The 27,730-nt window shown below is 44.7% G+C and overlaps 1 long non-coding RNA gene across 7 annotated transcripts in view; it reads left to right on the top strand.

The window, feature by feature from the left end:
- Window positions 1–27,730, top strand: part of LOC146174426 (uncharacterized) — a 493,807-nt gene that overhangs the window by 426,049 nt on the left and 40,028 nt on the right. Inside the window, exons 1-2 of one of the 7 annotated variants that reach the window (XR_014701717.1) lie at window positions 19,575–19,778; window positions 23,827–23,939. This is a non-coding gene — a long non-coding RNA (uncharacterized LOC146174426). Of the gene's footprint in view, window positions 1–19,574; window positions 19,869–23,432; window positions 23,579–23,826; window positions 23,940–27,730 lie in introns of those variants that run through there. The other 6 variants (XR_014701713.1, XR_014701715.1, XR_014701714.1 and 3 more) reach the window with 6 other exon arrangements.

The following is a 27,730-nucleotide window of genomic DNA, read 5'->3' as shown; positions in this document are numbered from 1 at the left end:
TACTAACAGAAACAAGAGTAAATGCTAGGCGAAGACGAGAAAAAATGAAAAATAAAAGAGGGGAAAAATTATGTTTACTTTTTTTTTCTTTGGCTTGTGGCTTCATACAAAAAAATTAAAGCGACACCGCAATAAGTAGTTGTTCATAGGCAGTTTCGGTGCGGTGGTTTGTCCTTGAATTATGTGAAAAAAAAAGAACTTGTATTCAGAAAACTGTGTAGCGGCGCCAAATTACCTACACATACTTCTGTACACGACTGCCAAAAGCATCTATCCGTTCTCCGGAAACATGAGTGTTGAGGATGTATTTAGTTTCTTGAAGTTCTTATGCTGTATTCCTTGTCTTCTTGTGCAAACCACTAGCAAGGTTTGCACTTGCTGGCGAGCCCCTGGTATGTCAGACAGCAGTGACGCCAGGATGTCAGATGCTCAGACACAGTGCTCAGTGGAACGCACCAACACGATTTGCTCTGAAGCCAAGAAAGAGAATAATTTGATAGCAGACAGAGGATGTGGGGTAAGATGCTTGCACGCAAGACAGCATTTCACTTTAAAGGGGCTCATTTTAAAGCATTGTAACATTCCTGGTGAAGCATGGTTGCACAGACTATATTATGTTCTTCAGCTAAAAGAATAGTTTATTTTTTGCTACACTGTGCACCAAGCTGTGCCACGGCTTTCAATAATGATTTTGTGGTTAATACATCTAAATCCCATTCACAAGCAACCAACTCACCGAGCAACATAACTGCTGAAGTCTGTAAAGCGTTTTTCACAAGTCTTGATATGCGTCTCGTCTAAACTGATAGTGTGACTGAACTTTCAGAATGTGAATCTGGTGAGCTGTCCACCATTGTGCTGCTGTAAGACATACCTCGTGACAGGACTACACTGTAGTCCATGAAGACTTGTTATCAGGTGATCCTTGTGATGTTTCATACCGACTCTCACTCAACAGTTCTGCCTCGTAAGTAGTCTGGATATTATTCCAATTACTACTGCTGTTACCGTACTACATTTAGCACTGAGTTAAATTGAATCAGGCTTCAGCTTGAAGCAGGCAACACTTTTCTTCAGAGCAATGCATGTGCATTTAGGGCATGCTTGTGGAAAATTTGTTCCTCAGCTAGCTGACATAGAACGAGGATAATTCGCTGCTTTTGGCGTTCAGCAGAAGGCTTGCAAGCAATAAGAACCACTTAAACATGGCCCAGTTTTGCCTGGTCTTCTCAAAGCTGCTTGTTTGAAAGTCACTAACATTACTAGGGAGACTAACTGCATACTTTGCTTACTATCTTGAAAGTCTTTGTATGCTATTATAAACAGGGTTCTCTGCAGACATTTTTGAGAGGCGGACATTTTAAAACAGGAAGTGGGGGGGATTCAACCGAATAACTGCTAACCAGACATCTAAAAAACAGCACAGATGGCTATACAGCTTTTCTTTCTGGACTCATCTCCAGCTCGTTGCAATGCACCAGATCATGTGTTTGCTTTGTTTACGCATCAATGCCTCGCAAGAGCACGAGGTTTATGTTACCCAAAAACGGGACGTTCAGTAACACCACACGATGTTGAAAAATAAAACGTTCTGAAAATGTAAATGTGCCACATAAGTAGGCACTGCACTAGTAGTAGTATTGCATAGAGGAAAATGAAGCTTTTCAGAAATAAACTATAACATAGAGTAAAAAAAGAAAGCACAGGGCACATTTGGAATAAAGTAAAATTTAGTTAACTTTACCTTCAAGGAATATAAGTGAAGTATTCAAAAGTTCACGTTATTGATGGCTTTGAAGCAGTGCCAAAACCAGTTTGCATTGCAGCATTTTTAAGTGAACACCAGAACATGGTTTACTATATATTTGAGATGAAAGCTATGGGACAACTACGTTTTTCATCATTTTGTCAAATGCTTTGTTTTCTTCACACTGTCGAGAGTGTTGAAGAATTAATCCAAAATCGCAATTTCCACCATGCCCCCTTTCGCAGTGCGACCCAGTAGCATGTGATGCCCCGTAAGCGAATGGACGTTTCATTTTGAGGATCCTGTGTGGTGACTCATCCTCAAAACGCAACAGTTCCGCTGAACTTGGCATACTCAAAAGCGGAGGAAGCATGTGCATGTAAGACCGAAAAAAATTAGTCGGCATTTCAGTTGCTTTATGCAGTACCGAAATAAAAGGCCAGTGATGTGCGCTGCATGTGAAACGGCATGACTGGCCACATCAAGTCACAGAAAGTTGCTCATCTCTCCCAGTATAGCAAACTCAGCCTCAGGTGGGCAGTGGTGGGCAAATGGTGGTCGAACTGAGAGACGGGCAGCGACACCACTGCTGCCCACCATGAGGAGAACCCTGATTATAGCACATCGCGAGAATGGTTTGCTTGCTGGCAGCAAGTGTCTTGCCCTGCATAAAATGTATGAAGGTTGTTGGAAAAAATTGGTGTGTAAGCATGAAGCTAAAAGAGGACAGAAGTAGGTTATAATTACTAAGATGTTCGAAGGCTTCCAAAGCATTCACGTTTCAGAGCGAACAGCAAGGCTAAGGTTTGCCTGCAAGGTTACAACATATTTTGACTGCGTAGGTCATCAGATGAACCTTCCTCCACAAGAAAGTTCATTGTATATGAATGGGGCTTACTGTACCTGGCACAAATTTGCCGGATATGTCACCTTTCTGCAGAATCATCACTGGAGGTATGCAAGGGATGTTTGGTTTTGCGACCCTGGTGGTCTTTAAATGCCCTAGCTTGCCACGTCAACTGTTTCATTTGGGCATAATATGCCTGCATGCGTTGTGGCAATACATTCTTTCAACATGTAACCTTGGACCTTTTCTATTCCCTTTAGGGGCAAACTATTATCCAGGCAGAAAGAACAATAAAAGCTCCAGATTTTATGAGGTTGCATGCAATCATGATTGCAGAGCGAAAATTAACATCCTTCCAGGTGCTTAATTGTACACTGTTATGTCGTTATATCCCCACGCAGTGTTTTGACGCAGGTCTCGAAGTCTGTTGTTCCATTTTTGTTTTCATTTTGCTCGCCAGAACGTGTCACTGAATAAATCATCCTATACTAAGCAATTTAAAGCACTAATCTCACGAAAAAAATGCTGAAAGAAATGCGGCAGACTGACCACAGGTGCACCTGCACTGCCATAAAACGCAGATGTGTCCAATGTGCAACCGATTTTCTGCAATAAATACACTCGTCTACCTTGACTGTACAATTCAGACTTTTCACACCCTTCTAATTAGTGCATGTTGCACCTGTTGCACAATGATTTGACAGTATTTATGCTGCATGCGCCAATGTGAATGTTATGCGTCAGGAGGATACGAAGGCTACTTGTGACGCACCCTGTCAAGTGGTGTGGCTGCACAGCTGGCAATGTATCCCATGAAATCTTCTTTTCCAGGTATGTGGCTCCCTTGCCATGGTGACAACCAGTTGCCAGGAAGGGCATGATACACACGTGGCATAGCCAGCCGAAGAGAAGAAAGTTTCTTCCCAGCAACATTGAGACTACTGCTGCCATCCTATTTACTGGGTGCAGCCCTACACAGTCTCTGAGGTTCCTGGAGAAAGCTGGCATCAGCTGCTTCACCAAGCGGACCTATGACCATATCCAGAAATTCGTGCAGGTGAGGGGTAGTAATAATTTAGGCTTGCTACAAGTCACACGCGGTATTTTGGAAAGCAGTATAGTGAACAGGACTTAGAAATGTGAGGTGAAATCTTGTATGTGATGCTGGTCACTTGTAAAACACTGTAAGGGCTCGTGTGACATGGCAAAATATTTTCACACGTGCCCGCACGGCGGGGTAAAAGCCAGGGAAAGACAAGGGATTCTGGAAAACACCGTGTTGGTGACTGTTGTCACAGCATTTTTGATGTTCTTCGGAAGTGGAGAGCATGTAGAAAGTAATCTTGGGGCGGCATTGGTTCGGCCTATGGCCATAGGCGTGCACATGAGGGGGCAGGGGGAAGTGGCAGCCACCCCTAATCCTGTCAGGGGGACGCCAAGTCCACCCCATACCTCTACTCTGCCAGACCTGTGCCATCAAGTTGTAAACGTGTAAGTTCATAAGCATGCAGGTTTTTTTACTATACTGGGGGTTGAGGATCGGTGATGTTGCATTACAAAAACTGCTAGCTTGCAACCTTTACCTCTAAAAAGCCAAGAACTCAACTAACCATTATGAGAGCACGTTGTCACATACTTTTCAATTCTGTGTCCATTGCGAAGATTGTTTTAATTTAGGCACACACAATTCTTATTACGTTTGAATTACGTCACGTCAAAATAAACATTCAATAACAATTACTCATCTTTGCGTTGCGTTTTGGCCATAGTGAGTCCGCTGGGAAAAGGGGCGGGGCGCTGCGGTGAAACGTCGCTCCCCCTAATTCAGAACCCTGCGCGTGCCTATGGCTATGGCATTATGAATAAGGTAGTGATGTATCATGCTGCTGGTAATAAGGTGTCAAAGAGTAGTAATGGGTCTCGTCCAGATAAATGTTAGTGTACCCGGCAGAATCATGGATATAAATATTGTAGGTGAAGTCCAAACATTTGTCCGCTAACATCTCATTTCCCAGTGATGGTGGGCTACGTATAGGAAGATGATATTTATGAGCATATGGTTAAAACGTTGCATGCAGCATAAGTGAAGATATTTGTCAGCCACTGTGGAGAGAAAGTGGCTAAAATCTGGAGGCAGTTTACAGGGAGTGCCATAGTGGAGTATTCTGTCACGCATTGTATGTGTAGATAGAATCAGTCGCAAGTACTTTGCCTCGATTTTGCTGCCTCGATTTTGGTTCCTTGTCTGCAAGACAGTTGCTGTCACACAATTCCCAACATAAAAATTATACACATTACAGAGTGCTGTTTTGCTTTGTTAGGTTAGGTTAGGCAGAATGAAGTACGATAAAACAATGATGAAATTTCTTGTAACGCATCGCATTTTAAGGGTCGCAGCCCTGCGGTGCGCTACTACACTGCGACACCGATTTGCATTGGAAGCAGTGAATTTCTCCTGCTCCTTTCGAAAATTAGCAATATCTAGCCACACTAGCCTTTTTTTTTTTTACTATCCTTCCAAGCTTTTAATGAACTTTCTGGATGCGCTCATATTACTCTTATCAGGCTAAGTGAGCGTCTTCAGGCACCAGGTTCTTGGCCCAAACCGGACTAGGAACACAAACTTCACCCAAAAAAAGAAAGCGATAACGGAAGTTGAGCTCCCCAAAGCCTTCTACGATTACCTGCCTCGCGAGCTGCGTCCAGGCAACACGCGAAATTTTCTAAAAACCCAAAAACGGCGCGACAGCGACGAGCGGCACTGCTTTGGCGGCCCTCAGCCCGTCGCGTGACGCTGTCGCGCCGCGTGTCACCGCGAATTGTCGCCTCATGAGGTTCGCGTTAATAACACCTAGTACCGTTCGAGCTTTTTTAATAACATAAAACAGTGTTTAAATTCAGAACCCATATTCACTGCTCAACCCTTAATTCCTTCTGTGGATTTTTTGTAAAGGCAGTGAAAGATATTTTTGTTGCATGTGCAACAAAGATGCGTTCGCAGAAACATTTGTCAACAATGTTTGAAATTTTTATCCGGCAGAAAAAAATGACACATATGTCCCATTTGCTTTGAATGGTGTCAAGAAAAAGACATATCAATTGCATATGCCCACAAGACCCTGTTCCAAGAAACTGCCAAAAGGTAATTGCACAAAGTGAGATCGAGTATGTCGGGCTTGCATAAAATAACTATTTTGCACTTATTTATTCATTCTGGAAAAACAACGACATTGACCATTTTTTTTCAGCTGTTGCCTGGTTTTTAATACTGGTAATGATCGAACTGAGGTACATTAATCAAACTGATCATCTTTCCCAATATTTTTCATTTAAAAAGAATTCCTTGCACTGTGGGTCTGAATATTTGGCCAATAAATAGTTGGTGCCCAAGCATCGCTGGATTAATGTTTGGTTTAGTTTGTGGGGTTTAACGTCCTAAAGCGAGTCAGGCTATGAAAGACGGCGTAGTGGAGAACTCCGGAAATTTAGAGCACCTGGGGTTCTTTAACGCGCACTGACATCGCACAGTACACGGACGCTTTGTTTTCGCCTCCATCGAAAAGCGGCCGCCGAGGCCGGGATTCGATCCCGCGTCCTTGGGAACAGTAGTCGAGCGCCGTAACCACTGCGCCACCCCGGCGGGATATGGGCTAAGGAGGCTGTGGCCCAGGGTCTTATCTCCGAAGGTAGGAGGAGGGGGTCAATTTATTCTAACCTGCTTTATATATGGAACGGAAAACAACGTAACTTATGAGCAACAGGTATGAAGAGAAAAACCCAGAACGAGACGAGACGTGGCCCATGCCTAATCCGACTTATTTGTTTAGCAACTGGGGAGACCTTGTCAAGCAACAAAAGCAGACATTCCCCACCATTCTTGGAGGCCCCTTCCACGTGAGGTGATCTGCACCTGCTTATATTATCACAAAAGGTTTAATGGTTTCCCCTCCATCCTGTGACAGTGCACTACATGAAAAAATGTAACTGAAAGAACTGATGAAATAAATTTTTTCTTACACCGCCACCATCTCTATCGCCCTTCATCTCTCAAATAGTTCCGCCAGTTCTTTTCTGCTGCTTTAGGGGAGGAAAATGGGCTGCGTCAAAGTGAATGCCGGATTAGTCCCTTAAGTCCCTACTAGTCCCTTAGGCGGACCGCCATACCCTCAGCTGTGATAAGTGGCTTATTCCTCACAGGCGCAATGATCACATGTTGCAGTTCCTAAAACGCAGATTATCTTTTTCCTAAATAAATGTTTAAACCAAAGTGTCCATTTGACGACTGCTATCAGGAAACAAATACGCGAACTCTTTGTTACCTAAGTTATGTCGGCTTCTTTTTTGACGCTGAGTTGTTAATAATGAAATTTTTTTGGTGCTGACTTTTATACTTCTCCTAATTAACGATATTTGTGTTCTGTGTATGTTTTGCTTGTAATCCTGGCATGTGCATTAAAAAATGGTGATTTTTGTCTTATTTGCTAAGGCACAGAAATGCTTTGTATGCTGCCGCCTTGTAAGCCCCAGGCACCCTCAAGCTGTTTCTGAACAGCTTTTTTGTCTGGGGACCCAGAACGACATGTTGGAAGTAAATGATGATGATGATGATGTGTTGCCTCCACGTCTGACTGTTAATGGCTTCGCTTTTGTTCTGTGCTGTGCCAAACTAATGCATCACTCTTGCACTAATCGCAATGTCGCAGTCATCACATCTTGTCCTTCTTTAGTTTAATATAGATTTAATGAAACGGGGAATATTTCAGAAGTGTAGTATGGAAGTGAGCAAGGACCAAAGAAAAGGAGGGGAGTGTTTATATAAGCGCTTTAGCCGAGAGCCATTTTCCTTAATCCAGTCCTGCACCAAAAAAGTTACTTGGCAAAAGTCATTAGAAAATTAGCGCTCAAAATGCAATCATCAAGCTGAGCAGAATGTGCAGTGTTATTTTCATACATGGTAAAAAAAGAAAACAGCTTTTCTTTACGCCCTCTAAACTTCCAAACAAGTGTTTGTTGCTATCTATAGTGGTTCCTTTCTGTGCAGAAAAAAAAAGAACCTTTTTTCTGGCGTCTTCTTTTTCATGCATCCACAGCACGTTATGAAGTTTCAAGAGCAAAATTCGCTGCTTCATGAAGTAGGTATGGCTGAAATCCTATTTAAACAATGTGTCTAAATAGGATTTCAATGTGAAATCCTATTTAAACATATGCAAGAATGTTTGTTTTGCGGTCGTGTGCGCCTCTCAGCCAGCTTAGTTCTAGTGAAATGATGCCGAGACAGCGGGACCCTCCAAACTGTTATACTTTCGCTATAAAAACAATCCCCCTCGTAACGGTGCGGACGAGTTCTCCAACCTACAATAGTATATTAACTTTCGGGTAAAAGAAGCAGCATACAGTACGTCTACTCTGACGACGGCGACCGCTAATTGACAAAAAACAGAAAGCAGTTGAATATGCTCTTAAATATCTACGCTATTGTATATGAAGCTGTACACATTATGATGCATTATTATTGCGCACAAAACGTAAGCAGACACAAAGCAGATGCAGAATTTGTGTAAGAACATTCAGTGTGTGTCAACCGTAAAGGCGAGACAAAAATGGGACGTGTAGGCGCAGGCTTTTCCAGGGACCATAGCACAGGCATGTACAGGCGGTGAGGCAAAACTATGGTTTAGGTAGTGTATGTTTACAAACCTAAGGGATCTGAAAAGACAAGTGATACTCGCCTACAAAATTCAGAAAAAAGAATAATACTTGTATACATGTTAAGAGATGCTCTAAAGGAAGGAAAAAACGAGGATAAAGATTGTTGAAACAATTTAAAACGAAATAACAAGAGCTAGACTTGGGGCTAAATGGCATAAGATATGAGCAAAAAAAGAAAAAGATACATTATTCCCTCCTAGGTGGCGGTCGCCGAACCCGCGTGATTGAAAGGGTTAAACTTAGATCCATGGTTTGGCTATTTTGTGATCCATTGGTGACATGTGACATCACGTTCTGTGCTTGTACAAGTTCGCACTGTTCCGATTTCTCGATGGATCTCTTGCTGTAGGGTATGTTAATCAAATACACGGGCTTGACCCAGTTGTCAAACATAACTCAAAAACCTGACCGACGTTCAGCGGCCCTTCACAAAACAGCAACTGGGTAAAAGTTACCTGGCCCGAGAGGATAAAACACGGCGGGCAACTGGCTCATCAGAGCTGCTCGACGTACAAGTTCTCAAGTACAGCCGTAAGTATACAGACTATTATTGTATTTCCTGCAGATGTAGAGGTGGGGCCCTTGCACTGAGCCAGTTATCTGTTACTTCGCGGTGGCGGTATGCATGTATGCATGTTTATCAATGAGGAGGAATAAACTTTGCGTATCTTATCCACCCGGCTAGAAGGGTGTATAGGGTGGCGCTTCGCCTCGGATGCTGGCCGGGATGTAATTCATAGTCCTTACCGCTCCCACCACCGTTGTTCCTAAGCCATGTCGATCGCGGCCAGCTGGGTCTCAGGGTCAGAGCTGTGCAGGGTCTTCCAGGTTTCTTCCTTACTTATATTTACGGCACTCCCTGGGGGGAAAGAACATGCACGTAGTACTCGATATATGAACAGTGCTGTCATTGTTTTTCCCAACGTTGATATTAAGGGACAAAAAAAAATAAGATGTCACGCCAAACAAAGACTTTTCGCCCACATCGCTGTGTGCGGTTTTTGCAATGACGTAAACAAGTGGAGCCATTGCTAAAATGCTTTGTGCTTGTTTCTGTACTCAGAAGGGACGAAAGTGGAATGTTTTTTGTCAGGAATTGGTCCTACATACCAAAAACCGACGTTTTTTTTTTCAAATGAAATACTTTTTTTTTACCGGCGAATGTTTATCTGTTTTTTTGGTTAGAACCGGAAAGTAAATTGCCTACTTGTGGCGAATATTTTTTTTTGTAACGATATTTATTGCCTAAGGGCGTCAGTTGGGTATGAAATGAAGAAATGATTAAATTGATTGAAAAAGTTTGGGTGGTTTTATGAAGTCCAGGAGCGGACGATGATGTCCCTGTGTCCAGGTGATATACGAGGCAGGATTGCTTGCTCATAGGCTAGCTGTCGTCAAGTGCCGGATTCGTGTCGGTTTCAGTGCCGGACAGTCCCATATAGAGTGGTGAATGTTGGCTTCAACATTTATCGTTCTTATATATCGGACACAAAGGGAGGGGATATAAGCGTCTCCTCCCAAGGAGTCCGATATGTAAAAACGAAAATGTTTGTAGTCATTGCTTTTGCAGAGCAGGAGCTCAATTTTGAACAGTTGCAGTTGTACGTTAAGGCAAGTGATGTCGTTCCCAAGTTATAATATAGAGTGAAGCAAAGATGGTTATGAGAGTGTCTACTAATAGGTTTTCTTACCTGTGTGCAGCTAGGTGGAAAAAGTACTGAATCCAATGCTTGAGGAAGGGGAGGGAGATGGCGATGCCCACCGGCCGGAGACCCGCAATGTTTCAGTCTTGTGTACCTTCCATTCGTGTGTTACTGGCCATAATGATAAAATGTTTTACATCGCTTTTTAGATGTCTGTAAAATATATTGTTTTGACTTTTTTAACAACAGCATAAATGCTTACGTTTGCAATCTAATCTCCGAGACAGAGTCATAAATTAAATAGATCTGCAGGTCAATATATATGTTTTAAGATTATTAGGTAGCAGCTTATTCTAGTTAGCCGTGTCCAGCAGATGCCTGTTTGAGCCAGAGATTCTGTACAGGGTGGTCGTGCACCCTATGTGCACCTGCCAGCTCCACAGCATCTTGGAGCTGATCGATTGCTAAATTATTCTGCAGAAAGCTTTTTATGATATTCTGTAAGTCTGGGACACTAATTGCAGCGACTTTATGGCAGCTTGGTGGCATCACCTGTTACCTTAGTGTTGATGCTGAGCTTGCACTATTCTGTAATTACTAGAGCTAGCTATTGAAAATAATTTTCAAATTGCATTCTTCATTATACCATTAGTCCTAAATTCCTCCAGGCCTCTTATAGGTTAGTGACTGCTGGTTGTTGAGAGCTGGGAAACAGTTCTACAAAAAAACGAAAAGGGGAAACGCCTGAAGAGCTGATCTTGCAGCATTTCAGGCTGGAATTGGATAAAAAGGCAAGCAACTACATGTTTTTGGGCTGTGTTGGAGTAGTTAGAAAGCTTATCTATGCATAACCCAAACTGAAGAAAAAATTGATTGTCATGAGAATTTGAATACACTTTTGCAATATTCTGATGCTCCACGTAGGTGTTTTAAAACCCATCTTAATTTTTTATATCGAGTCTACTGGAGAAAGCAATGTCTTGTTTGCAATCATTATGGCCTGGGAATGCAGAATCAGATCATGCATATGGTGATCACACAGCCTCAGCTCTCTCAAATTATGTTAATTCCTACAGTTCATCTTACAGCTGGTCAATACTTTTGTAAATGGGAAAACAATTAAAGGCCAGTGATCAGTCATTACATAGCACTCTTTCTGGTGAGTTAAATGACTGGCATGGTGCATTCGCAGAACTAGACATCTGATTAGGAATGTTTTTCAATATCTGTCCTAGTCATATCTGTCATCACTGCAAATTTGTGGCTCCTTGCAACCCAGTATTGATTTCAAAGCTCTGGCTTGACTTAGAAAGGGGTCCATTCACAGCTGGTTCATTTACTTCTTTCTTAAAGCTGGCTAACCATTGGAGCGCCTGTCGAAGAGTACACTGTCTTAGCTCAGTGAAACTGACAAGGAACATGCAGTGTAGCGCTAATACAGTTGATCCCCACTACAGTAAAATCGGCTATAGTAAAAAAAAATTGAAGTCCCAGTTCCTCTTTCATAAGTTACATCTTTTGCCTAAATAGTAAACCATGTTTGGTAACTATCAGTTGTAAAGTTCATCTGGCCACGGGATGTACTTCAAATTACATTACTGCACATGTCCTACTTAGAATCGAAGGGCAGTTGTGAAAAAACGAAAAACACGAAACTGATTTTTAATGGCTTTACCATCAGGCTCATCACACTAAGAAGCCAACTTTACATAAGCCTTGGAACCATGAGGGAAAGCATGCAGAGCATAGGATAAAAAAAAGTAAAGTTGGCTATGAACCTGGAAGGAAGGCGACGCAGTTCATTCGGAAAGTAAAAGAGCGGAAAAGCGCAGCAATAAGTAGGGAAAGGAAGAAATGGCCGAGCAATCGCAGCACTCTGTAAGATGAAATACAAGGGAGTGACGGCCAAAATGGAGGCGTGGCATGTTCAGTTTTGCGATGCTTGACTCGCATGCGTTTCTCATCTATTGCCTTTTAAATGTTCTAAACAGTGGAACACAATGCCGTGTTCATTTGAAGCTTTGGTTTTCACATGAAATCAGACTCAGGTGAATTTGATTCCATAATGAATTTTTGCTAAAGAGGTACTTTCACGTAATATAACCACAGAATCTTATAAAGTATAAAAATTGCACAAGGAGGCACGTTTTAGTGCTTGTTTTATAAACCAAAAAGAGATGTTCAGTAAGTAATGTAATCACCAGGCAGCATTTTCAGGGCAACAATGTCACCAACAACAGATATAGTAAAAATTTCTGGCTGAGTGATTTCACTATACTACGTTTATACTCTAGCAGTTCTGGAAGCGCACTTTGGTCGTAACGTACCTGGAATAATTTTTTTTTCGTTTCTTGATCACAAAATCAGCCCATGTATTTACTGGGGTTTCAGTTATATTTGGATAGATTTTGTTTGTTTATTAGGTATAAAATCCACCTTTGTATTCATTCATTTTCTTACTGTATACAGATTCTCACAAAGTATTTCAGCCGAGTAGGGCCCTACCATGCCATGTCTAGAAACAAAACACCACAAATCAGTGAAGGAGTATTAAACTATTTGCAAACCTTATGGTCATGTGTATAGTAGAATATAAATTCTGTGACTGAATTGGCCTTTGTTACCATTTGTGACAGTTGGTATACAGCTGAGAGGTCAAGGCCTTTCAAGGCTCGAAAGAGTCAGAGCTTGAGGAGGAAGTTGCCAGTTTGCGTGGCACTGAAACTGAACCAGACGAGCTTCCACAACGATTGAAGCAAGCTGAGGAGAGGGCGGAATCTGAGGCGATCAAAGCTTTCTTTGCCATGGAAACTCTCTACTCTCTGCTGTAAGGTACAAGCTTACAGATACCTATGACATAAACTCAAGTTTGAATAGGGGACTAAATGTTTTCATTATAGTGGGGGATGCTTCTTATAGTGATGCTAAATTGCAGGAAGCATTTATGTTCCCAGTATGACTTAGCAAGAAAAACATGATGACCGTTTGAAAAACGTTCTATGTTGTTTCAAAACTTGCTTATGGTTTCTGTAGTAAAGTTGAACCCTGATTATGCTTCCTCTGCTGAGGCGACGACCCGCATTTAATGACTGATTTTGCGCTGGCATGGCAAATTTACTACAGCTGGTATTCAGGTGACATCACGGGCGACACTGTGTGGCACATTTTACAGCTTCAGCAGTGCAAGTGGCGATAAGGCAGTTAGATAGGCCCGCTGCCTTTCGCCGTGCTGCATGCTCCTAGAAATGGCGGCCACTGTGACGTAGGTACATACTTCAAATTGGGATAGTGCATTAAAAACCTAAATTATACAACAAAACATGATGCACTGCCAGCCTTGTACAATGACCAGTCGGAACTGTTCAGAATGCGAGATAATGGCAGAACATTTTATGGACAATGTCATGCCAATAGAGGGCATTTCAACTTGTAATTATGACTTAGACAAGTAAGGGTCTAATTGAGGATATGAAACCCTTTTTGGTAGTTCTGCCAATGGCTCTTGACTCATACATGCGACTATTCGTGCATGGTGCTGGCTCTCACTTACACCACCTTCCATGTCATTCACTTACAAACACATTACAGAAATTAATTTACATTCGTAACAGATAATGGCAGTGAGAATATATGTTTCTATGATCAGTATTGCAGTTTGAGAATGGTTTCGACTGCCGCTTTATCGGAGAGCACATTTGCCTCTCCGATAAAGCGATAAAGCAACCTCAACATTTACACGGTAGTAAAACTTGTGTTGCTTCTGCATGAAAAACGTGGCTGAGAAAAATGACCTAAAATGTTTTTGCGTCTGGCAGCAGTCACCACTGGTGACGCAGACAACACATAGAACATGATGTAGGCTTTGAGAAAGGATGTGAATTCTTGGGTTTATTACATTCAAATCTGTCGTAAAATCTCTGCATGCCCTTTGCCTTCAGAGCATCTAGAAGCAAGCAGTGAAAACGTGCGTGCTGTTTCGCCGCGCACTCTAGCCCACGCACACTCAATTAGCCTCACCCAAAAGCAAATGCCCCATGTGGTTTACAATTCGGAGACACAATTTAAAACCTGCTTAAGAATCCAAGCCCTTCGCCGACTGCGAATATCCCTCTGTAGGATGAGCAAGCAAAAGCGCTTCCTCGACGTTGATGGGCGTGAATGTGGAGGGAAGACTAACCACCATATTCAGGAATACGCCTTCAGTGAAACTTCTACTCCAAACGGCCCCCGAGGCCTGTTTTTCGTTTCAGAATACAACCTCAAATCCAATAACTTCAACAGTGGCAGAGAAAAGTCGAGTTTTCTTAATCTAGAGTCCGCAACGATGCTGCCTTGGCCGCTCCTCGACCACCATTCCACTTGTAAACACGGAGGACATCGCATCGTTTGCTGGCTGCGCGGACTTTGCTCTACCGGTATACCAAACTTTTCACGAATGTGGATACGACGAGGATGAACCAATCCTTTCTCTAAGGCATTGACTGTAAGTGACGGCGACCCGGGACATCTGGCACATTATCGTTTTACAGGTGTTGGCCGTGTCCTTCTGCTGCCCGCGTCGCTCACGTGTCGAGCTTTGATAACTGTGATGACCCGCCGATACCAATACTGTAAATGATCGTCGCATTACGCTCCTGTGGCATGGGTAGATTTCTAGTCGTTGCCGATGAAGTGAACAACTTTTCAGAGCCTATTGAGTGCAGAGTTGAGGCGTGCGTTTCACGGTTGATGGTTAGCTGGCCTGCAGCAAGACTCGAGCGTCGGTGGCAGCGCACTCCTTCTGTAGCTCGCCCTATGTGATATGACTTACGCAGACGGCGGCAAACTTGTCGTGGGGGAACAGCATGCTGCGTGCTGCATGCAGTAAGCTGGAGGGCTATGAAGGTGCGGTGGGGCTGTGCAGACATCTGTGCTGCACCCTGCGCATCAATTGGTTGCCCGTCACCTGAGGGTACATAGGGCGTCCTCTTACGCATGGTACTGTCGAGGGAGCGATTAATATGCTCGTCCTACAGAGGGATAATGGCCGCCAGTGAAGGCATGGCCTTTCAAGCCCATTTTCAAGTAGGCTCCGGATTCAGTGTACATGCGTTGAAACGCACTACGCAGCAACATGCAGGTTTTCATCATTTGCCCCAGACCCCTCTGAAGGCCAGAGCCATGTTTGTAGAAGCTGGTGGCTTTTACGTTTTTTTTAAATGTATTTTGATGTCTGTGAAAGTCTGACAATACAAAAAAGGCAAATCGCCAAAGGGCGAGAATATCTCGCACCAAACAAATAAACCAAAGTATTCACACCATTTCTCAAAGCCTATATCATGTTCTGCGTCAACTCTACGTCACCAGCAGCGACTGTTTCCAGGCGCAAAAACATTTTTGGTGATTTTTCACAGCCACCCTTTTCATCCAGCCCGCAAAACAAGTTTCACTATGCTGTTGACGTTGAGTCTGCTTGCGAAGGTTGTTTAGAAGATTCAACATAAAAAAGCAAGCGTAGTACACACTTTCGCACGCAGTTATCGGGCCAAAAGTAAGTCTTCCCCGGTCTCATCCCCATACGCCTTTTGCGATCCTTCGAGTGGAGAACGTATTGTCGAGGAGAACTTGTCGGAGGAAACGCCAAGAGAATTCCTGAATCCAAATCAGCCCCGGAGTGGAGGAGGCTGCTTTCTTTCCTGCACGCACTGGAGGTGCGGTGCGACAAGTACGGTACGGTACGACAAGAAGAGACATGTATAGCAGCGACTGACTGATGCCGCTGAGGCCGCTAGCGAGTCAACGCGGCTCTGCGTTTCGGCTTGGGATGCACGCATCGTGATCCCCTGATAGCGATCCGGCGCTTCAGCCACCGTTGTTGTTGCGGCAGAAGGAAGTAGGAAACGAAAATTACTGGCTCAGTAGCGCGCGCAGCAATCGAAGAACACGTGCGGTCGCCGCCACGGAGGAAGAGAGAAGGCGGAGGGGAAGGAGCGCCCGCTGGCCCAGTGCGGAGCTTATTACAGGGACAACGGCGACGGTGATGATGACGCAAAACCCAGGAACGGGTGCCAAAGAGCTTAAGGCTGAAATGATGCCATTCGAAACATTTTTGAAAAGCGAAGGTTTTTTGATGACCTTGGTCAACTAGCTGTATATACGCAAACTACATAAAAATATGATGCTTTTGTCTGTGTGTGTGTGTGTGTGTGTGTGTGTGTGTGTGTGTGTGTGTGTGTGTGTGTGTGTGTGTGTGTGTGTGTGTGTGTGTGTGTGTGTGTGTGTGTGTGTGTGTGTGTGTGTGTGTGTGTGTGAAATCTTAGTTACTGCACATGTTACCCTGCAGTTCGGTGTGTGTGCTCGCATTAATAATCAATTATATTTGCAGTATGTGCCATGTGTAGTCACGTCTTCCACTTGAGCTCTTAAGCGTGCCTTTCATAATTGGTTCACAGGAATGGAAAGGTGTGGTATCTGTTACACTGGTTTCTGTGAACATATGAATCGCGCAGTAAGGGAAGGAAGAAAGGTGGGAGTGGATGTGTAGCTTGTTACGAGGGACAACGCCGACGGCGACGCCTAAGCCGACGGCGACGACAATGCGAAACCCTGTAAAGCGTGGCCCGCATAGAGCGTTTTTCCGGGCGATTCGCAGGCGTTGATGGCAGCGGAGCGTTTTTTTTTTGCCGCCGGAGAGGATGATTTTGCCAAATTGTCAGGATCTGGCTCAACAGATAAAAACGCCGACGACGCCGACGACGCGCCGACGCCGGAAGTCGGCAGCGGCAGAGGGCCAATGAGAGCCGGAGCAACCGTCACGGGATTCCGGTCGGAGCCACGACCACGCCGGCCGAGAGAGGCTCGGGAGAGCGGAAAGAACGACGGGGGTTTGGTTTGGCGCTCCGACGGAGCCGAGGGTTTCGGGTTTCTCGGCCGAAACGGCCGAGCAGCAATGTAGTCTTTCGGAGTCGCTCCGCGCACGAGGCGACGACAGCAAGTACCGGGCACCGGACACCGTGCATTTCCTTTTTGTTTTGGTCTTTTGGTCTTTGGTTCGGTGAAGGTGGGCCGACCGCTGGGGCCACGAGTGTTTACGCGGAGCTCGGAGGTTGTTTATGAGCTGCTAGCCTTGCGAGCGGACCTCTGATACCTCCCTTGTACTATGGCTTCTGTATTTAGATCCATAGCTGTTGGAAGTGATGACTGTGCCTGTTTTCTTGACACACCTGATCCAGAAGAGAGGAAACCACAGCTTGAAGCTCGCGGCGGCAGGGACAACAAGATGTGCGCGACCTCGACGCACGCCCGGATGGGGGCGCATGTGTCGCGCGACACCGTGCGCGCAACTGGGCGGCAAAAAAAAAAAAAACGCCGCTTGGCTGCACGGTGGACCGTGCTCGGTTGCTGACCATGCGGGAGGGAAATCGTCGACGCCGGCGCGGGCGTCGGGCGTGCGACGCGTTTTGGCGTGCAAAAAACGCTCCATGGGGGCCACGCCTAACGGGCGCCAAAGAGCTGCTCTCTAAAACATCAGCTTTCAGCAGCCCCTCAAAATGTTCTCGCGAAAAGGCAGTCAGCAGCACGGACACAGCAGCAACTCTGTAGGCATTTCATACTATGAAGGTTCTCTGCAGTTTGACACTCGGTATTTAATCTACACCTGCCGCCTGCAAGCTGGGTGTAGATTGTGGTCTCCATTCGTGGTAGAAAATGCTATCTATTTGGTCTATGTCTCGATCGATATAAAATAGCTGACAAAGAATGCTGCAAACAATACTATAATGAAATATTGGTAATATGCGTTGTCGCTTAGCGCACTCTAAGGAAGGGAATAGTTGGCCCGAAGATGCGGTGTAACAGACGTGTCAAGCGGCGTCTAAGGATTGCAATGTTCGATTATGTGTTGGTAAATACTATCGGTGCCAGGGCGTGCCATTTATTTACTCGCTCTTATTGAAACTAGGAAGCAGCACGCGCAGGGTACGCTGTGTGGATTCGTACTGTGATCTAAACAGAGATACTAGAGAGAAAAATGAGGATGACGAAGAGGCGGCTCGTGCTAGGACTCGCAAGCGGACACATCTAGCTTCTGATGCTCGTTCTCCGGCCAATAAAATCAAACGTGTTACAATACTTTCGATTTGTTGCCTGCATTTTCCGTATCGCAAGCACATGCCATTTCAACAGAGCACCGTGCCTTGACGACAACGGAAAAATGACAGACAACAAAAGGTGGTGGTGGTTGTCTGTCCTTTCCTCATCAATCGTACATGCGCGCTGCTCTATTAAAATGAATCTTTATTAATTACCCCAATTAGCTGTTCTAGAAGAGGGCAATTCCAGTCTCGAGAAAGGGCCTTCATCATGTTGTCATAACTAGAAGCTTATATCATTCATGTGCATCATTTCGAAGCTAATGTGGCATACATCATGCCCTGATGTAAAATAGCTAGTGTTGTTAAATATTTATACCTTACCCAATGTTCTTTTATGTAAGGTTTAACTTGCGACCCGCAATTGGCTATATTTTGTAGCTATTAGCTGCAGCAGCTACATTAGCATTCGTAGTGACGAACGTTTCCTGGATTTGAATTTCTCTTTCTGAAAGGTTGCGCTAAAGGCAATTCCTAGAATGATCGTGCTCGAATTTCACGGAACTGACTCTTAATTGGATCTGAAGCTCTCTAAAAGACATCAGTCACGTCTCACTAATTATGTTTCTTACAGAGTGATTATTTCAAGCATACCTCAGAGTGACGCACGCGCACACACACATACACAAATACATACATACACACACAAAGAGACACGCACATACACACGCACGCACACACGCACACACAAACACACACACACCGGCACAGACACGTGTGTTATTTATTGGCGAATTTTTGCTATACTGTTCTCATGGTCGCCAATGGTTGTGATATGTACCGCTTTACAAGAATAATGACCGTTGGCTTCTTCAGGCTGGCATCTAACATATATTTACCTGCTCTACACAAATGGCTTATTAATTTAACTGCCAGTAAATATACTTCGGTTCTTCCATCGCTGCAATTCACGTTCATCTTCAAATTACTGTATCAATAGTTTGGAACTGAGCACAGTGACGAAAAACAAACATTCAGGTTATCATGTAACGCGCGGTCAATATTGGTCTCTTGCACTTCGCTCAGTTTAGTAATGAAGCCAGCCGTGTGCTTGTTTCCTTCCTACGAGCACTGAAAATACCACCCACTTCAGCAAAATCACTTGCTAATTTAAGGTTTATTCGGCCGAATATATAATGCCTACTGGCGTCTTGGGAGTGCACAAAATTACCTTTTTTGGATATTCTGGAAGCAGTGTACAATGGCGTAGCAATATTTATCATCTAGGTATATTATTACGATGTAAATGAACCTAAACGTATAGACAACGTCGCAAAATGACCTAGTTACCAGAAATTGCCAGGCAGTGTTGTTTCATAGGGGAGCAGTAAGGGATAAGAGTAGATGGAGAATACCTCAGTAATCTGCGATTTGCTGATGACATTACCTTGCTATGTAACTCAGGGGATGAATTGCAAATAATGATTGATGATCTACACAGGAAAAGTAAAACGGTAGGCTTCAAAATCAATATGCAGAAGACTAAGATAATGTTCAATAGCCTAGGCAAGAAACAGCAGTTTACCTTAGGTAGCGCAGCACTGGAAGTAGTAGGCGAATATGTCTATTAATTACAGGTAGTAACCGTAGATCCGGATTATTAAAGGGAAATAACAAGGAGAATAAGACTAGGATGAATCGCATTTCGCAAGCACTCCCAGGTATCGCTCAAGAGGAAAGTATACAACAGTTGCATCTTACCTGTACGTACCCAAGGGGCTGAAGCATGGAAGCTAACAAAGAGGGTTCTACTTAAGTTGAGGACAGCGCAGAGGGCTATGAACAGAAAAATGGTAGGGATAACGTTAAGAGATAGTAAACGTGCGGAGTCGGTCAGAGAAATAACTCAAGTCACTGACATTTTAGGGGAAATCAAGAAGAAGAAATGGGCGTGGGCAGGACATGTAGTGCGAAGAAAGGATAACCGATGGTCGCTTAGGGTAACAAACTGGATTCCAAGGGAAGGAAAGCGTAGCAGGGGACGGCAGAAAATTAGCTGGGCGGATGAGGTTTAGAAGTTCGCAGTGGTCAAGTGGATGCAGCTCTCACAGGACAGGAATAACTGGAGGAATATGGGAGAGGCCGTCGTCCTGCAGTGGGTATAATCAAGCTGAGGATGAGGGTGATGATGATGATTATGATGATGGTATTTCATAGGTTCGGCTTCTCCATCGCACCGTCTACTGTAGAAGCTAAGGGAAGACTGTCTCCACCTCCCCCGCCCTCATCAAACCCCCGCTTATATTTCTGGGCTTTGCGCACATATAATTGTTTGTTCATAGTGTACAGGAGTAGACTAACTTTCTAAACGTGATCGTCCGTCCATGAGAGCTAAAATCTTTCAGACCATCTCTCGAATGCATAGTGGTGAATGGTCACCCTTCATGTAATACAATATTACCTTTTTGTTGAGGCTGAGTAACTGACACGCAGGCAGGAGCCACCATATGCCGCTACCCATATCATTGCGGTAATTTCAGGAGTGAAGGAAGGAACCATTACCAAAGCGGTACCAATTTATGCCTATATTCATTTCGGCAATACAAGATGATGAGTTTCTCTAGGATCTGCAACCCATTGCCAACAAGCTTGTAAGCTTTTTGTTTCTCCAGAAAACGGGACTCGCTCCATTTCCTCGTACGCTAAATAGCAGCAATCATGCTGACGTCTTTCAGATATACAGTTGATAGAACGATCACGTCATTAACATTTTAGAAGACATGAAGATATATCTTGCGCTGGGCATAAACGCGAGCAAACGCAATGCGTTGAACATTATGCTATATAATTTTCTTTCATACGCATTTCGTAGTTCTATTTCTGCAGCCACGCCATACCCATTTATATACGCACGACGTTAGTAAAATTTTAGGCGAAATGCAAAGAGGTTCTTTACAGCGAACTGTCGAGCGTGCTAAATGTCACCCTTGATACATTGCATCAACGGCGCAAATCGTCCTATTGAAAGAAGTGCGGCGATTGTAGTCTCACTGGGCCATATTATACATTTATTTCGATTCAAACTTCATACCCGTGTCGCCTCCATCGAAACGATGAGGAATAAATGTGCTGTGCGATTTTAAACCACGTTAAAAATCCCCAGGAGGTCGAAACTGCACCGCCCCCTTTCTGTTTTCACCTTCACTCCCACCCTCCTTCCTTCTCTTACGGCGCGGCTCAGGTGCCCACAGAGACAAGTGTGACAGTACTGCGCCTTTCCCTTTCCGTGAACCAATTATTATTATTATTATTATTATTATTATTATTATTATTCATGACCCGTAGGCACTACAGGAACGGGTAGCAAATTTATCTGTAGCAGGGAACTATATTAAAAATGAATAAAAAATAAATGTAAAAATATTGCAGCAAAGTGGCTCACTCACATGAGCTTGTATGGGTCACGAGGTTTACCATACCTATTTGTTGTACTCAAAGATAGTAGCTACCACTCAATCTGTAACAGTTTGCATAGGCATTGGTTTAAAGGTTCCTTGTTATATGGTGATTTATTCGCGCGTCAGATTATAGTCATTATGCGTTCAGCTGATATATCCTTTAGCGCCATTATTACCGTGTGGTCATGGCGGACATTCGCGGTTACGTTGTACTATACTGCTATGTGCCTCTCGGAACCGAGGAAAAAGAGGACGATACTGAGTGTGTGAGATTGATCCGTTCAGTGGTTGCCGCATTCTACTCGTTGCATTTTCTGGTGGAGGTGATGGGGGGATTGCGCACGAGCCCCGCAAATAGTTCTTGTTTTACGCAGCGCATTAGGTGGCGCACTTTCTTTTCCTCAGACATATTTGGATCAGTAGGCCTAAAAAGTAGTACATTCCAACACTTTCGTTCGGGGCTTGGCAGCGAGATCGCAGTGCCGACTCCGCGCGCTCCCTTCGGTCGTTGGCGGTGTAGGTCGCCAGCAGCTGGCGACGAAAGAGGTCCCATGATGTTAGCGCCGTTTCGTGGCTGACGAACCACGTCCGCGCCGAATCTTCTAGAGCAAAGTACAGATTGTACAGCTTCCTTTGCTCATCCCAACCGTTGTAGTTGGCGACCCGTTCGAATTGGTCCAGCCAGTCCTCAGTGTCCTCATAAAGCTCACCATGGAAGGACGGTGACGTTCGAGACTGGAGGAGGACTAGCGGGGGGCTCCGTATGCGCCGACAGGTATTCCTCGATTTCGGGTGGTCGTTCACTACTCCGAGGACATCGTACACGCGGATGAAAGGCAGGAAGTCTGGCGCGGCGTTACGGACAGAACCTCTACATGTGACTGGCCTCGCCACAGTGGCAACAAAGGGGCCGCTGGTCAGGGGCACGCCTGACGTCAGTCTTTCGAGACCGTGCCTCGGCTAGAGGAGGAGGACGATGCGGGCTTGGTTCAAGTGCAGGGCTGTCTACTGTGGCTCTGGAAGAATCGTACCCACTATGGTGCTGGTTTGGATGAGGCGCAGTGGTGTTCGCTTTTGGAGAATTGCGCAGGGTATTCTGCTGAAGCACGAATGTGTACGTCGGCACACTCGGTGGCGGTGGCTGCACAGCAGGCACAGACGACTCCGGAACGACTTCCTTAACTTCCTCACGAACGGCCTCCGCGAGTGACGGAAGTCTCGATGACGATGCCGGAAGCATAGACGGCCGGTGACGTGGCGGACACGTAACGGTTATAGTACTGTGCCCTGTGAGGAAGTGTTTGTTCCATCATGGTCGCCTCCGCTAGAAAATCTGATGTTTGAGGACACTCCCAGCGTCGAGTCGCCGCTTCCGAAGAGGGGGGTCATGCCACGTGCCTCTCGGAACCGAGGAAAAAGAGGACGAAGCTGAGTGTGTGAGAATGATCCGTTAAGTGGTTGCCACCTTCTACTCGTTACAATATTATACTACCGTTCGACATAGACGTGCAAAGCTCTTACAAGAAGCCATAAGGACTGAACGCTTGGCGTATATTGAACTCAAGCCAACGTATCTTACAAGGGCTGTCTACGCTAGCATTCCACGTCCGACCCTAATGCCGGACGTGGAATTTGAGCCGGAAATCGAGCATGCTGCAATGTGCCGAAAGTTTTTTTTTCTTTCGCTTTTTACTTTAAAATGGCTTTGATTATATGTTCGTGAGGTTTGTAACCCGCATAGACTGAGCAATAGGTTCAGATAGGTGAATTTAGATCCTAACAGCAGAGGTGCAGCGACTAAGGTCAGCTAGCTCTAAACACGGTGAAAAAAATAACATCGAAGTCGCTACTCAATCACCCTCCCGATCAGCATACAAAGCCGAAACTTAATATATATGGATATTTTCGTCGTTAATATTTAGCTTTATAAATATCGCATTGCAATTATCATCATATACTGCAATTGATGACCTACACAGGCAATGCTTGACAGAGCATTAATTGAGAGCTTTGTTCGCGGCGACCAATGTACAGACGAGGGAGCCACGACAGTCTAATATTCAAGAAATATTGAACACTAGGATTTCTCAATGCTGTTCTGAACGGTAAGCTACTAGATCTTATTTGCACTCGACTTTTGTGATGAATATTCCGATTATAGTTTTTCTTTGTGAATGTTCTCAAGATATGCAGTAGGTCGGAGAAGTGCTTAGCCCACGGGGGGTTCTCAATTCTGGGTGTACTTACATATTTTTGGTTTCTTTGTGTCATAATTATGAATTTTCTTGAATATTGTGAAGCGAAGCTGAATACCGATTCCAACAGTTTCCTCAGAAGCAAAATTCGCTTATAGGTTCTTGGTCGGCGTCTTTGTGCCCACTGTCTCAAGGTGTCAAATATGAAATTTCCCATCTTCGTTGCTATCCTATGTTCGATCTATGTCATGGCTTAACCCGGAAATCAAAGGTAAGATTCAATTTACGCTGTTACAATGCACAAACTATACTGCTGATTGTACTACTTAGAGCTAAGCTATTGAGTCATCATCCGAGCTCTTTCAATATTTTCTACGGCGTTTACAGCTTACATGAGTAGTTTTGTGCCTAAATTTGATGTACTCTATATGTTGTGGTTTTAAATTGGGCAAACATGGTCAGGGTATACAGGAATCTCGAAGGCATATTATATCATTTTGTTATTCATACAGATGTGCATTTCTTACTTAAAACAACGCAGTGCCAAGCGCAGCAGCATTGCGGCATGGGGTACCATGTTAGGATGATCTAATGTCTAGCGTGAATATCACTCGCAAACTTTGTTGTACATTTTCACAGCGCTCCTTCCTCTCCTATGAGGAGTACAATGAGAGGAACGACCGACTCTCCTTAGCACAATATCGAATGCAAAATAGTGGACAGATGTCCTATTATGCTTATTCTTGCTTAAGGAACGATAGTAGAAAATGAAAGGCTTGGAATGGAGGTCGACGCGAAGCTCTGGTAAATACAACGCATCAGGCATATTCCTCCTAAACAGATGTGGTAAAGGTATGCAGTCGAGCCCACATGCATCGGCATGCGAATTTGTGTATTGTGGTAATGCGGCCTCAATGACGCAGCCGATATGGGCGCTGAAGGGAGCACGCTTCTAGTCCTGCATGCTTCTTTGCGGATCCCACATGGCTCCTATATACTTCCATATTATTTCATACAGGACCCTAAAATATCATACGGGGTTTTTTACTAGGGCGGGGACTGCAGATGAGTTATTAAATGAGCAGTCACGATGAACGCAGTCATTCAGGAGTGCTGTGCAGTGTATAACAAACGCTTCCCTGACGCTTAACGTACGAGGTCCCTACCAGCCTTCAGCAGAAACACAGACTCATTCGCTGACATAATCCGCGGTATTGTGCGTGCTGCAGAAGCTTTACAACCGATTCTTACGAGGAAGCGCAGAAAATCATTGCAACCTTTCACAAAAAAAGTATCTTCGTCCAAAAAAACGCTGCCGATCAGCGCCGCTCTGCTCCAGATTCGGCGTGAATTGTTCCCACTCACTTACGTCCAAGTTAAACAGCATAGCCAGCTTGGCAAGTGCTGAAATGCTCAGCAACCGCTGCGAAATGCGGATGTCTGGCATGTATACGCCCGACTGAATACACTTGTACTTCCACAGCGCCGAGCTCGTTAAATTTGCCACAGGGTCCATATCAAAAGACCTGTCTGCAGGGCTTCCAAGCCAACGTTTCTGGACTTTGTTTGTCCAACTTCAAACATTAGAGAGTATGTGGCTAGCCACGCTTACTCCGTATGACTTAATGGAATTCTAGGCCGCTGTGACCTCTACGATTGTGAATGTACATGTAATCCAAGGTTATCGCTCAGACATATCGCCAACCGGCAAGCCATCACCGGCAAAAAGACCCTCTTTTAGCGGACGGTAGAACAGAACGACACAATATAATGTCCGCATCGACAGGAATCATATGACAGGAATTTTACGATCAAATTACTGCAAATGAGACTACAAAGAATTGAAGTCACTGACCAAGTCAACATGAAAAACGATTGTTCGGAACCCGTTTTCATGTTGACTTGGACAGTGACCGCAATTTAGTTTTCTTGATCGGTTCTCGCTTGACACTTTTGTACTTAATGACGGTAACTTTAGCGCATTAGAAGACATTGGTGCAGATTCCTCAATTTAAGCGGAAAACTGGCGGCGCATAAAATAGGTAACGACGCCATCATCTAGTGCGCAAAACCGCATGGCTGGCGGCCCCCATGTCACAATAATTCTCGTATAGTGCACAGCCAGGGAGAAATCTGATATTCCCCAATTTTTAATAGTTGCTTGGTTTTCTATGATTTCTCTGACGACCTGGTTGTCGCCGTTGAGCTTCTTTGTGAGGATGGGGCCATCATCAATAATCGAAAGTGAACAGTTACCCTTTCTCTAAACAAAGCTGAAAACTTTCATATTCTCCAACACAGATCCACATTTTATTTTCCCATAGAATTGTGACCCCGACATGCGGCTGTGTTTTGTCTGTGGCCAGTGCAACGAGACGGTCTACTTGACGCGACAGCAGTCGCCATGAGCAACCTGACACTATTCTTCTTGGCGCACAAAATTTATTGAGCGCAAAATCTCGTCGATATTAGTAGCGGTAAGACGAAGCTCCAAGTTACCACTTCTATAAGTGGACTTTGGCACATAGCGTTTGCCTAACACCATTAAATGTTCTCCACCTGAGGCTTTGCACAAGCCGGACACGTCTGTAGGTCTGATTGGTATTAGCTGCATGCGGTCGGTGACTCAACATTGCAACTGGATGCTTTACAGATCGCCTGCACGTTCAGGTTCGCGTTTTCGCTAAAGGAGCAAAAAACAGCCATCACGAAGCACCTTCAGGAAATGACGTTGACGTGAAATCAACAATTGGGCCGCACAGGGCGTATAACGCGAAGTTAGCCGATGGTCGCTGATGGTAACAAATTGAATTCTAAGGCAACAAAAGTGCCACAGAGGATGCAAAACATTAAGTAGGTATAGATCAGGTTGACAAGTTTTTATGCGGCAGTTGGAAGCAGCTGGCACACAACCTGGTTAATTGTAGGAATATGGGAAAGACCTTCGCTCTGCAGTGGGTATAGGCCGACTGGTTAAGATGACGAAGCACTGGCTCGCCACGTCCGACGATGTTTGGCCAGTGCGACGACAGCCGTACCACAATCATCCGAAATAATCAGAAACTATCTAAGCGAAAGGCGAGTACATGCTTAGGGACGGCGGTAGCACATGGCGATCGCCAGACTTTCCGGTTAAGGAAAAAATTTAACACTGTGGTACTGCTCAAAATATAATAAACTGAGCGGTAGAGCTAAGCTTGGCCCCGACGATTACGATACTCCGTAATGCGAAAAGGTAAGGTGCAGATTGTTACGTCGCAGTAAACCTGCCGTCTTTGCCGACAGCGTCGATGGCGAGAATGTTGCATCTGTGTCGTCAACGTTACAGTCCCATCGGCCACAGCGAGTTCGTATTGAAGACCACGAATTCATTAGAAGCCTTTTGCAGTTGCGTTGGCGTGCTACTGTCTGTGGTTTTCTGGAGTTTCAGGGTCCCTCCCACCGGCAGTGCTGCCACACAGATTGGCCCCAACGCGGTAGGTGTGCGCTAAGTTGACGTGAATCTAGCGCCATCTGGGGGCCTCAAAGCAAGCTGCCATGCGTGGAAACCAACGAAGCGCGGTAGCACTGCCGGTGGGAGGGATCTGGCAACTCCAGTAACGCAGACGGCAATACGCAATACGGTCTACTAACGGTGTCTGTTATTTCAACAACAAATGCTTATGAGAAAGTTGTCACGCATTTAATATCCGTTCGAATTTCACTGAGTGTATAATAATCTATAATTACTCCAGTATTACAGTGGTTAGGGCGCTCGACCTCTTTGCCCTAGGATGCGGGTTCAATCTCGGCCAGGGCGGCCACTTTTCGATACAGACGAAAAGCAAGGCGCCTTTGTGCTGTACGACGTCCGTGCTAGCTAAAAACTGCAAGGTGGTCGGGATTTTTAGAGGCCTCCAATACAGCGTCTTTCACCGCCGGAGTAGCTTGGGACCGTTGAAATTCCTCAACTAAAATAAACAAAGTCGCTCCGTTATTACAAATTATCTCCACATGGAGGATCCTCCTGAACTTTTGTACCACTGTAAATGTTTTGGCTATTCGATGTTAGAGTGAGCGGGC

Source organism: Amblyomma maculatum, chromosome 11, assembly GCF_055883805.1.
Source record: "Amblyomma maculatum isolate TAMU_Amacu chromosome 11, ASM5588380v1, whole genome shotgun sequence".
Taxonomy (NCBI): domain Eukaryota; kingdom Metazoa; phylum Arthropoda; class Arachnida; order Ixodida; family Ixodidae; genus Amblyomma; species Amblyomma maculatum.
The sequence above is the reverse complement of the archived record's forward strand: the minus strand, read 5'-3'. Positions and strand labels throughout refer to the sequence as shown.